Here is a 12,406-nt window from a genome sequence, read left to right as displayed (position 1 = left end):
GTAATATCAAGTTCTGTAACTTCTAAAATAATTCTGGACTTACAATAGAATGCTGAGAGAAATAGACAAAGGAATAGAGGAGGAAGAGAGGTATAAGTCTTGTTAAATAAACATCAAGAACTTAAATACTTTTGTATTTATGAGACTATGAGACTTAAAATCCCTTATTATATGTCTAAACTTCTCTATCACAATTCCCAGTAGTTTGTAGGAAAAAAAACAAGTCATAACTCATTCTTTAAATAATAAATTAGTGAAAATGAGACATACTGATTTGTCCCAAAGTCAAATTATAAAATTAATCAATAACAAGAACAAGAAAATATTTCTAAAATGTTATCATACCCAGCCACTCAGAAAACTTCATAGATTATCTCATGGCTAAAGAATTCCAAATCTCTCCATATTTCTCTTTTCTAAACTTATTATTAAATCTCGTCAATAAGGTTCTCAGATATAAGTGTTTGTACAATGTTGTGATTACTAGTAGAAAGTACTTATATAAAAGAGAAAACTAGAGCTAGAAGCTAGAAGTTTTCAGTAGATAATATTATTGTGACAGCTCTTAAACTGTAATTGAAAAAATGTATTTGTATTTCTATTCTTTTTTGTTTGTTTGTTTGTTGTTTGTTTTTTTGGCCACACCCGGTGACACTAAGAGTTTACTCCTTGCTATGCGCTCAGAAATCGCTCCTGCGGCTTGGGGGACCATATGGGACATAGGGGATTGAACCGCCCTCGGTCCTAGGCTAGTGCAGGCAAGGCAAACGTCTTACCCTTTGGGCCACTGTTCCAGCCCCTGTATTTATATTCTTTTTGGGAGGGGAATTTGTGTCACACCCGGCAGCGCTCAGGGGTTACTCCTGGCTCTATGTTCAGAAATCGCTCCTGGCAGGCTTGTGGGACCATATTGGATGCCGGGATTAGAACCACAGTTCTCCTGCTCATGCAAGGCAAATGCCCTACCTCCATGCTATCTCTCCGGCCCTATATTCTTATAATAGTAGGCAGTTGCTTTTGCTAAGAAATTACCATCAAACTGTAAGCAACACTCTAATTTGCACAGTCTTTTTAAAAGGCAACTTTGAATATATTGTGCAAACTGATTTTTAACTGTTTGGGGCAACATATTTACATTTTAAACTATTGAGTTTGATTTTTTTCTCCTTTCTTTGTCCTTCCTTCCTTCCTTCCTCCCTCCCTCCCTCCCTCCCTCCCTCCCTCCCTCCCTTCTTCCCTTCCTTTCTTCTTTCCTTCTTTCCTTCCTTCCTTCCTTCCTTCCTTCCTTCCTTCCTTCCTTCCTTCCTTCCTTCCTTCCTTCCTTCCTTCCTTTCTTCCTTCCTTCCTTCTTTCCTTCTTTCCTTCATGTCCTTCTTTCCTCCTTTCTTTTTCTTTCTTTCTTATCCCCTTTGTTGTTGTTGTATCTGTCAACTAGTTGGCATTTTTAATTTATCGCTATTCAGCAATTCAGTATTTCTCTTTGTTTGTTCTAGAGAAGCAGCTACATAAAGCAGAACACATGGCTCTGTGTTCAGGGGTCATTCCTGGTAGCATTCAGAGAACCCTAACGGATTCTGGGGATTGAACGCTTTGTTAGCCACCTGTAAGGCAAATGCCTTACTTTGGTCCTTCAATTCAATATTTTTTATCCTCAAGTACTCCGATTCCCTTGAAAGTCTGTTACACTGACTTTCAAAGTTATCAACTTGATTTAGTATAAAAATGTATTATAATTAAACATTATAAACTAAATTAAACAAGTGAAATTTATATTTTAGAATCATAATTTGATGCTTTAAAATAATTTTATGTGAATTATCCTTCAATAATTTTTCAGACTTCTGATGGTGCAAATAAAAAGAAATGCAGATGAATTAATTAATGTCAAGTTCTTGAAGTGTCTATTATAAAAGTTCTTTAAGTAATTTATATTCACCATAAATCAGTTTCACTAATATTTATTTAATACCTACAATTTACCAGATACTTTGCATATTTGAATATATAAATTTATATTACATATAAAGTATTTATAAAATTAAAAAATCTCTAACTTTGAATATGTGTGTTTAGTCTTGTAAGTAAATGCAAATATCAAATGTGAAGTTTTAACATTGGGAAATATCACCCAGAGTTCTGGTAAAGTTGTAAATACATAAATATATAATATACTGGTAACTATTTAGTTATGTTTAATTTAAATAAGCTTAAAAATACTTTACCTTTACTCCTGTAGATACTTTTTTGTTCTCTCTATTTTAATAGCAACAACTACTCTGTAATTATTCTGCTTCTAGGCTTTGTTTTTTCAAATTCAATAAAAGGTAATTTTAGGATTAAATAAAAGGTAATTTCAAAGCTGCAACAATCATTTACTAAACATTAAACCAAAAAGTGAGCAATAGCATAAAATTTCAGCTGAAGTTTTATTTAAAATTCACAATAACTCCAAATTCAGTTTGAAATTATTCTATTTGCTGCTACCTCAAATGTGTTTATTCCTAAGGAAACTGGCCTTTGGTCATTGAGAAATTTATGTTATATCTTTATATAATGTTCTCAAAATAATTGCAGCCAAAACCCAAGAAAGTATTTTAAGGAAATACCTTTCTAAGATAAGTGAAGTGATTTTTATATTTGAGTTTTTGAGATATTAATGTAGAAAATTTGACATATTTATATTCATTAATTGATGTCTTGTCACACTTTTAAGTTTTGTAAACGTATCCTTTGAACAGTAGAAATATCGAGTTACTCTTCACATACTAGATTGGGAAATACAAGGCAGGAAAGTTTTTCCTCATCAGCCAGTGCAAAATTCAAGATTGGATCTCATTTTTAGAGCTGGTAGAGAAATGAGTATATACTGAATTTGAAAAGTGATTGTATTTATCATTGTGCCTTTTTTTTTAGGTAACAGATAATCACCCAGCAACTGTTAAACTTTATGTGTTTAGTAAATATTGGAAACAATTTTATTAAACTATATTAATAGTTGAAGAATTTAGTTCTATAATGTAAATTTTTTTGAGGAGGGCACACACGGTGATGCTCAGGGGTTACTCCTGTCGATGTGCTCAGTGGCTTGGGGGACCATATGGGATGCTTGGGACTGAACAGAGGTCCGTCCTGGGTCGGCCACTTGCAAGGCAAATGCCCTACCACTATGCTATAGCTCTGGCCCCTATAATGTAAATTTTAATATAAAAATTTTGTACAGAAGAGAAATTATTTATGAGATTATACCTTGCAAGTGAATATGAATATCTAGATCTAAATATATGATAGTCACCTAATTCTAATGTCAATTACTGTATTTCAAATGAATATTTACTTGATATTTATGTCAATAATCAATTAATTTATTGACCAACATATTCACTTTAAATCACAGGCTATATTTTCCAAAAAATGTTCTAGCCTTAATATACTTAGTAATCTTATTGCTAAAGTCGTAAATATTTTTTTCATATTGCATACGTTAACGCTATTGCAAGCAATAATATGTGGAAAAAATGATGCAACACATTTATTTTCTAAAAGAGGATAATAAACCAAATAAATTTATAACTTGCAGCTACATACCTAACAGGGAGAGAGCAATGCCTTTTGTTACATTGACTTTCTAAGAGTATGAACAAGAGTATGACTGCTAGTCTTGTTTCAGTGAGATACAGGCAGAAGAGATGCACTCTAAGTCACCTACGTGCTATTTTCTGCTTTACTTTACTGTGTTAAGATAGCCAATTTTTATGCAGTTCTCAGAATTATCATAAAAATTCTAGATAAAAGGATGGTAACTAGAATCTAAAGTTTTAATAACTTGTTTTTTTTTTTTTTTACTGATGGAAGTCTTTACATATGAAAACACAGACTTTCTAGAACCTCCAAAACAGAGTGATAAATTTTGAAGGCACATATTTTACAAGAGAATCGCTATCACTGAGAATAAGGGTAGGTCCATTTTATTTTCATACTTGGTTACCAGCCCTTATCCTTTATTATTGAGCAGTATCTACCACTGAAGACATAGTAGCATTGAATCTGAAGTGAGGGGAAATCTCAATTTGGTTTAGATTTTCATTTCCATAATGATAACCCATGAAGGTAAAATTTTCTTGTGGGTTTTGTTTTGCATTTTAGTAAAGATATCCTATAAAGTTGGGATCTCATTGTGGTTTAGATTTGCATTTCGATAATTATAACCTATGGAGGTGAAAACACAATGTGGTTTAATTTACATTTTCATAATAATAAACCATGAAGAATATTATTTCATCTCTCTATTGACCATCTCTATGTCTTATTAGAGAAATGTCTACTTATGTCCTCCAACTAATTTTACTGAATTTTAATGTATAAACTGTTCTTGTATTTTTTATATTAGTGCTTGATTTGGTTTTCAAATATAATCTCCTACTTTATAGATCATTTTATTTTAATGACTTTTATTGTAGAGAAGATTTTTTAGTTTGAAGGTTTTCCAGTCCTTTTCTTAATTGATTTTTCTTACTTTCAATTATTTTTGTTAAAAATCAGAATTATGTAACTAGTTTTATTGTCAAGTATTTCTCATAACAGTTCTGTGTCAGCATCACACACTAACCAAAATATTCCAAGGAAACTAAATCTTGCTTCTCTCTCATAGGGGTTTTTTTTTTGGTTTTTGGGTCACACCTGGCAGTGCTCAGGGGTTATTCCTGGCTCCAGGCTCAGAAATTGCTCCTGGCAGGCACAGGGGACCATATGGGGCGCCGGGATTCGAACCGATGACCTCCTGCATGAAAGGCAAACGCCTTACCTCCATGCTATCTCTCCGGCCCCTCATAGGGGTTTTTATCTGATTTCTCAAAGGGGTTTTTATATATGTAGTACAGCTATATTCTAATAATTGCTAGGGAGTTAATTATTGATCATCAATTTAACTTTACTGTGAAATTTCTGATCTTGACTATACCCCTAACTTGCACTTTGTTCTAGGTTGGAGGAATAGCTCAATTCATTTTTAATCAAAGTGCTTGGAAGCTGATTGACTACTGTCTGGCATAGGTTAAAATTTGGTTCTATATTGGGTTACCTGATCCTCATCTTTTATTTCCAGACTTTAGTCTAGATAATAGTCAGAGTTCTAGAGAAAGAGAAAAATTGTGCAAATTTTCTTGAGCTCTCAACTTGAAATCAGCCTAATATCACATTTTTTAATTTCTCGGACAAAACAAGTCACAAGATAAGAACATTATCAACATTTTCAAATGTTGGGAGCTGGTTAAATCAATTTTAGCATACAATGAAAGGAACTTTGAAATGAAACATTGAAAGACACATAAATACCTGATGCAGAAACATTGGGGAATTTAAAAGCAATGAAGTTACCAGAATATAGAACTAAGCTTCCAATGGGAATGTGTTTTCTTTTTATTCATTATATACTTGATCAATCTCTACAATTTTGAGTGGTTCACACAGAGGTGTTAAGGTCTGATCTGTGGTTCTCTGCTCAGGGATTACTCCTGGTGAGTTTCATGGACTATATGAAATGGCATAGATTGAATTCAGGTCAGTCTCATGCAAGGCAAGTGCCCTACTTGCTGTATTATATCTCTGGCCAAAATCTCTGAAATTTTGATTAATAAAAAGCTCTCTTACATCTCAAGCTTTCTGAATTTATTTTCCCCTAGTAAAATGAAAACATAACGAAAATATCTAATGTTGCTTAAAAAATAACAAAATTTTTTGCAAGATTGAACAATCCAGTCAATAATAATAAACCCGCTTTTCATTATTTCTTTGATTGCTGACCACCAAAATAAACACTGGCACAACTGCAGGATTTTAAATTTGCTCAAATAGATGCTGAAGGAAGCAAGAAATAGAATTGAGGGGATGTAAGGTCAGCATGTGACATGTGCATATAATGCTACTCTGCTGAGTGCCACCACCAATTTATATTTGTCACATAATAAAAGCTCAGCTGTACTGTGGCGCCAACTTTCTTTCATTATTAGCTTTATATTAAAGTGATTTGTGGGGTGGAGAAAATGAACTGCAGAGTTAGAAATGCAGAGTAATCTTGTAATTTTGGAAACTAAAACAAGAAAAGCAACAGGAAATATTTTTTACTTCACTTCTAAGCATGTTAGATAATATAATTTAAACAAAAAGATACCTAATGTGCATACAAAATAATGTGCCAGGAATGTATAAATATTTCCCGTGTATACAAATATCTTCAGATGGAATATCTTGGAGTTCACTGTTGGCTATAGAATTAGTATGGTAATTAGTAACTGTTTATATTTTTCTTCAACTATTTATTTATACATGCTCATCTTATTTGATATTGGAGGACACTTTTATGACATTGGAAACTTTCAGTTTTATTCTCTTAGTTTTTATCTGTCAGTTTATCTCTTGAAAGAAAGATAAAAAATGTTCTTAAAATTCTAGTTTATGAAAATCAATATTATGGACCAATTGTGACTGTTCAAAATCATTCAGCTACACTGAAACAGGAGTCATCTGAACTAGGAAGTGCCCATGGGAACCCTAAATAAATACCTAATCCTTAGTATCATATGGTCTCTGGGTACGGTCTGGAATAACTCTAAGCACTGTACGAGGAGAAATTTCTGAGCACCACCAAGAGTGGTACAAAATAAACAAATTAAAACAAAATGAGGAAAAATTTATGGATACATTTTTCTTCAATAATGAGTACAACCTTCCATTCATTGCACACTATTTTTCTTTTTAATTGTATTTTTTTAAATCTTAAGATACCTGCAAAAGTGACAGAGTTTAAAATCAGTTATATATCTATGTTTTTTCTTGTGAATATAAGTATAACATATCAGTATGTATTTGTGATTTTTGATGAATAAACACAAGAGAAAAACCTTTCAATGGTCTCGCTTTTTATCGATATAGTATATACTAGAATATCCTTAATCAATTCAAAAATTTTTAATTCCTCATCCCCATTATTTTTCATCCTAGATTCAAATGACACTGTGAGCTTGTAATTTGCTATTTCTTATTTTTTACTGTTGTTACAATAATAATTTTTATATCTTTATTTAACACCTTGATTACAAATATTATTGTAGTTGTGTTTCAGTCATGTAAAGAATGCCCCCCCTTCACCAGTGCAACATTCCCATGACCAAAGTTCCAAATTTCCCTCCTCCCCACACCACCCCCATCTGTACTCTAGACAGGCTTTCTAATTCCCTCATTCATTCACATTGTTATGATAGTTCTCAGTGTAGTTATTTCTCTAACTGCACTCACCACTCTGGTGAGCTTCATGTCGTGAGCTGGACCTTCCAGCCCTCTTCTCTTTGTCTCTGAGAATTATTGCAAAAATGTCTTTTATTTTTCTTAAAACCCATAGATGAGGGAGACTATTCTGCATCTATCTCTCTCCCTCTGACTTATTTCATTCAGCTTAATAGATTCCATGTACATTCATGTATAGGTAAATTTCATGACTTCATCTCTCCTGACGGCTGCATAATATTCCATTGTTGAAGGACATTTTAGTTGTCTCCAGAGCCTGGCTATTATAAATAGTACTGCAATGAATATAGGTGTGAGGAAGGGATTTTTGCAATGTATTTTTGTGTTCCTAGGGTATACTCCTAGGAGTGGTATAGCTGGATCATATGGGAGCTCAATTTCCAGCTTTTAGAGGAATATCCATATCTCTTTCCATAAATGTTGGACTAGACGGCATTCCACCAGCAATAAATGAGTTCCTTTCTTTCCACATTCCCACCAGCACTGCTTTCTCATTCTTTGTGATGTGTGCCAATCTGTATGGTATGAGACAGTACCTCATAGTTGTTTTGATTTGCATCTCCTTGATGATTAGAGATGTGGAGCATTTTTTCAAGTGCCTTTTGTCCATTTGTATTTCTTCTTTGGCTAAGTGTTTGTTCATTTCTTCCCATTTTTTGATGGAATTAGATGTATTTTTCTTGTACAGTCCTGTCAGTGCCTTGTATATTTTGAATATTAGCCCATTGTATGATGAGTATTGGGTGAATAGTTTCTCCACTCAGTGGGTGGCTCTTATATTCTGGGCACTATTTCATTTGAGGTGCAGAAGCTTTTCAGCTTAATATATTCCCATTTGTTAATTCAACATTTTAAAACATTATTTGATGGGGCCAGGATGATGGTGCAGCTGTAGGGCATTTGCCTTGCAAGTGCTACCCTAGAACGGACTGTGGTTTGATTCCCTGGTATCCCATATGGTCTCCCAAGCCAAGAGCAATTTTTGAGTGCATAGACCAGAGTAACCCCTGAGCGTCACCAGGTGTGCCCCCCCAAATATAAAACATCATTTGGGTGATGATTCTAAGCATTGACTTGGTTGAAGTAGAAAATATTTCATGTATTAATGTAAATACAAATCTAAATAAAATAATAAGTGATGATAGTAATATAACAGCTATCTAGTTCAGAGTTTACCATTCACATATCAAATAGTAAAAGGCTTTTCTGATCTGAGATGCTATCTGTGGTCTTATATACCAAGGACACTATTATTTTTATTTTATTGTGAAATTGTTTTTAATCTTCCTTACCTGACTTGATTCATACAATGATATAGTGAGGTAAAGGAAGATTCCATCTTCTATTATGAGGAAGCAAAAAAGTAGATTTAAAAAATACTTTGTACCTGTGCAGTTTTAAGAATCTAATATAATTATATTTAAGATAAATAAGTATGCTTTTCCTAAAGTTTTATATTATAGGAAGACAACTAAATTAATGTGTATACAAAATAAATGAATGCTAGTTGATATCTTGAAAATTAGAAAAAATATTATTTCTAAATTATAACATTTCTTCGAATGGCATATAATTTAAGCTATAAAGAAGAAATTCTCATTTAAAGCAAAACCTTATTGTCAAGATAGAAATAACATCTTTATGGAAATCATAGAAGAAAATAGCCAATTAATAAGATCTTTGGGGACCAGAGCATTAGCAGAGCTGTAGGGCATTTGCCTTGAATGTGGCCAACACAGGACAGACCCTGCTTTAATTCCAGGTATTCTATATGGTCTCTAGAGTCTGCCAGGAGTGACTTCTGAGAAAAGATCCAGGAGTACCCCTGAGTGCTGCCGAATGTGTCACAAAAACAAAAAAGCAAAAAAAAAAAAAAAAAAAAAAAAAACAAAGATCTTTGATAAAAGCCAACCAGTACAAACATAGAACATTAAGGTGGCCAGCATCAGCACAATACAATTGCTTAAACAGAGGTTATAATACTATAATACTCAACACTATAAAAGGTGGGTGTTGACGTATTAATGTAAGTGGATTAAGAAATGATTTCAGGAGTGAGTGAGAAATGGCTGCATGTGGGGGTTTCCAGGCAGAGTGCTGATTGCTCTACCTGCAGAGTCTCCACCCGGCTGTGCTTCTTCTGAGGAAACTGGGCACCGGAAGGGAGCCCTGTCCTACTCTTCTCTGTCTTTCCTGAACTCTGGAAGCTCTCCTCAGAGCCCTGGGAAGCGAACCCCAAAGAAACTACATTCGGAAGCTACCCAGTGAGCCAGTGAGTGAGTGAGAAATGGCTACATGTGGGGGTTTCCAGGCAGAGTGCTGATTGCTCTACCTGCAGAGTCTCCACCCGGCTGTGCTTCTTCTGAGGAAACTGAGCACCTGAAGGGAGCCCTGTCCTACTCTTCTCTGTCTTTCCTGAACTCTGGAAGCTCTCCTCAGAGCCCTGGGAAGCGAACCCCAAAGAAACTACATTCGGAAGCTACCCAGTGAGCCAGTGAGTGAGTGAGAAATGGCTACATGTGGGGGTTTCCAGGCAGAGTGCTGATTGCTCTACCTGCAGAGTCTCCACCCGGCTGTGCTTCTTCTGAGGAAACTGAGCACCTGAAGGGAGCCCTGTCCTACTCTTCTCTGTCTTTCCTGAACTCTGGAAGCTCTCCTCAGAGCCCTGGGAAGCGAACCCCAAAGAAACTACATTCGGGGGCTACCCAGGGAGCCAGTGAGTGAGTAAGAAATGTCTGGATGTGGGGGTTTCCAGGCAGAGTGCTGATTGCTCTACCTGCAGAGTCTCCACCGGGCTGTGCTTCTTCTGATGAACTGAGCATTGGAAGAGAGCCCTGTCCTACCTTCTCTGTCTTTCCTGAACTCTGGAAGCTTTCCTCAGAGCCCTGGAAGCGAACCCCAAAGAAACTACATTCGGAAGCTACCCAGCGAGCCAGTGACTCTCCTCAGAGTCCTGGGAAGTGAACCTCAAAAATACAGCATTCTGAAGCTGCCCAGCGAGCGAGTGAAAACTACGCCTGACCAGTGGGGCCCAACTGTGAAAAACTGTGAGTGCTGCCTGTGTGTGTCTCTCTGCTATCCTGTTGCGTGAACCTCCTGAGAGTGGGCTGAAAAGAGGCTCCAGAAGGCACTTAGCACCACTTTGCTACGCAGCCGTGCGCTCTTTCTAAAAAAAGAACACCATCACAAGAAGAAAAAAACCACACTAAGAACTGTGCTGGATCACAGAAGCAAGAATTTCTCTCCAGACTGTCTTCTCTGCTGCGTGCTTGGGCCTAAGATTTGATCCTGTGTGAGGCTTCATCCACGGAGGACTCCCCTACCTTGGAGGCAAGTCGGCCCATCCAGAAAGGGTGGAGCCAGAGAAGTGTGTTGCCTGCATCATATAACCAATGAATACCACCACAACACGTAGAAAAACCCACAATACAAATGTAACAATGGGGAAACAATGCAGGCCAGCATCAGACATAGAGAATGAAGATGACAATTCTGATGACCAGTTAACGACCAACCAACTAATCAATCTCTCAGATAAGGATTTTAGAGTAGCAATATAAAATATACTCAAAGAACTCAAAGAAACCATGAATAGAATAGAACAGAACACTAATAAGAATCAAGAAAATATGAAGACAGAAATCACAAAACTCCAAACTGAAATAACATGTCAAATAACAGGCCTGAAAAAATCAGTAAACGAAGTGAATGACAAAATGGATAAGCTCTGGGACAGGGTATCAGAAGCTGAGAATAGACTTGGTGCTGTGGAAGATGAGATACATAACAATTCCATACAACAGGAGAGATTGGAAAAAAAACTTAAAACAAATGAACAGACAATGGAAAAATTAGGCAAAGAATGGGAACAGATGAAAATAGAGGTCTATGATAAGATCAACAGAAACAACTTAAGAATCATTGGAGTCCCAGAGATGAGGAAGAAAATTTCCAGGAAGAATCAACGGTCAAGAACATCATTAAAGAGAAACTCCCAGAGCTAAAGAATATATGTGATCAAATCCTGCATGCTCGAAGAGTACCAACCAAAAGAGACCCAAGAAAAACCACCCCAAGACACATCCTAGTCACAATGACAAATCCCACAGATAGAGACAGAATTCTGAAAACAGCAAGATCAAAAGGGGAAATTACATTCAAGCAAGCATCCTTGAGATTTACAGCAGACCTGTCACCAGAAACACTAAATACCAGAAAGGAGTGGTGGGATATTGTGACAAGACTGAATGAAATGAATGCTTCACCTAGAATACTGTACACAGCAAAACTCAATTTCCGGTTTGACGGAAGAATACATGGTTTCACAGACAAAAAACAGCTCAGAAACTTTACAGACTCAAAACCAGTCTTAAGAGAAAAACTGAAAGACCTAATCTAAGAGAAGACTGACCAAAAGACACACCAAATTTCGATATAAAGATGGCATTAAATCCCAGGACAATTCTTTCTCTCAACGTCAATGGACTAAATGCACCAGTTAAGAGACACAGAGTGGCTAAATGGATCAAAAAACTCAATCCAACCTTCTGCTGCCTACAAGAAACGCACCTGAATAGTCAGAACAAACATAGACTCAAAATAAAAGGCTGGAGAAAAGTTATCCAAGCAAACAACACCCATAAAAAAGCTGGAGTGGCCATACTAATATCAGATAATGCAAACTTTATACTCAGGAAGGTTGTAAGGGACAAAGATGGACATTTTATATTAATCAAGGGGTATGTTGAGCAGGAAAAAATAACACTCCTAAACATATATGCACCGAATGAGGGGCCAGAAAATATTTAAAACAACTGTTGACAAATCTGAAAAACAATATCAATAACAACACAATAATTGTGGGGGACCTCAACACTGCTTTGTCAACACTGGATAGGTCAACCAGACTGAAACCCAACAAGAATATACTAGACCTGAGGAGAGAAATGGAAGAAAGAGGCCTAGTGGATATATATAGGTCACTCCATCCCCAGAAACCTGGATACACATTCTTCTCCAATGTACATGGGACATTCTCCAGGATAGACTACATGCTGGCACATAAAACATACCTCCATAATATCAAGAGAATAGAAATTTTGCAGAC

This window comes from Suncus etruscus, chromosome 13, assembly GCF_024139225.1.
Source record: "Suncus etruscus isolate mSunEtr1 chromosome 13, mSunEtr1.pri.cur, whole genome shotgun sequence".
Taxonomy (NCBI): Eukaryota; Metazoa; Chordata; class Mammalia; order Eulipotyphla; family Soricidae; genus Suncus; species Suncus etruscus.
Note: the sequence above shows the minus strand (reverse complement) of the source record.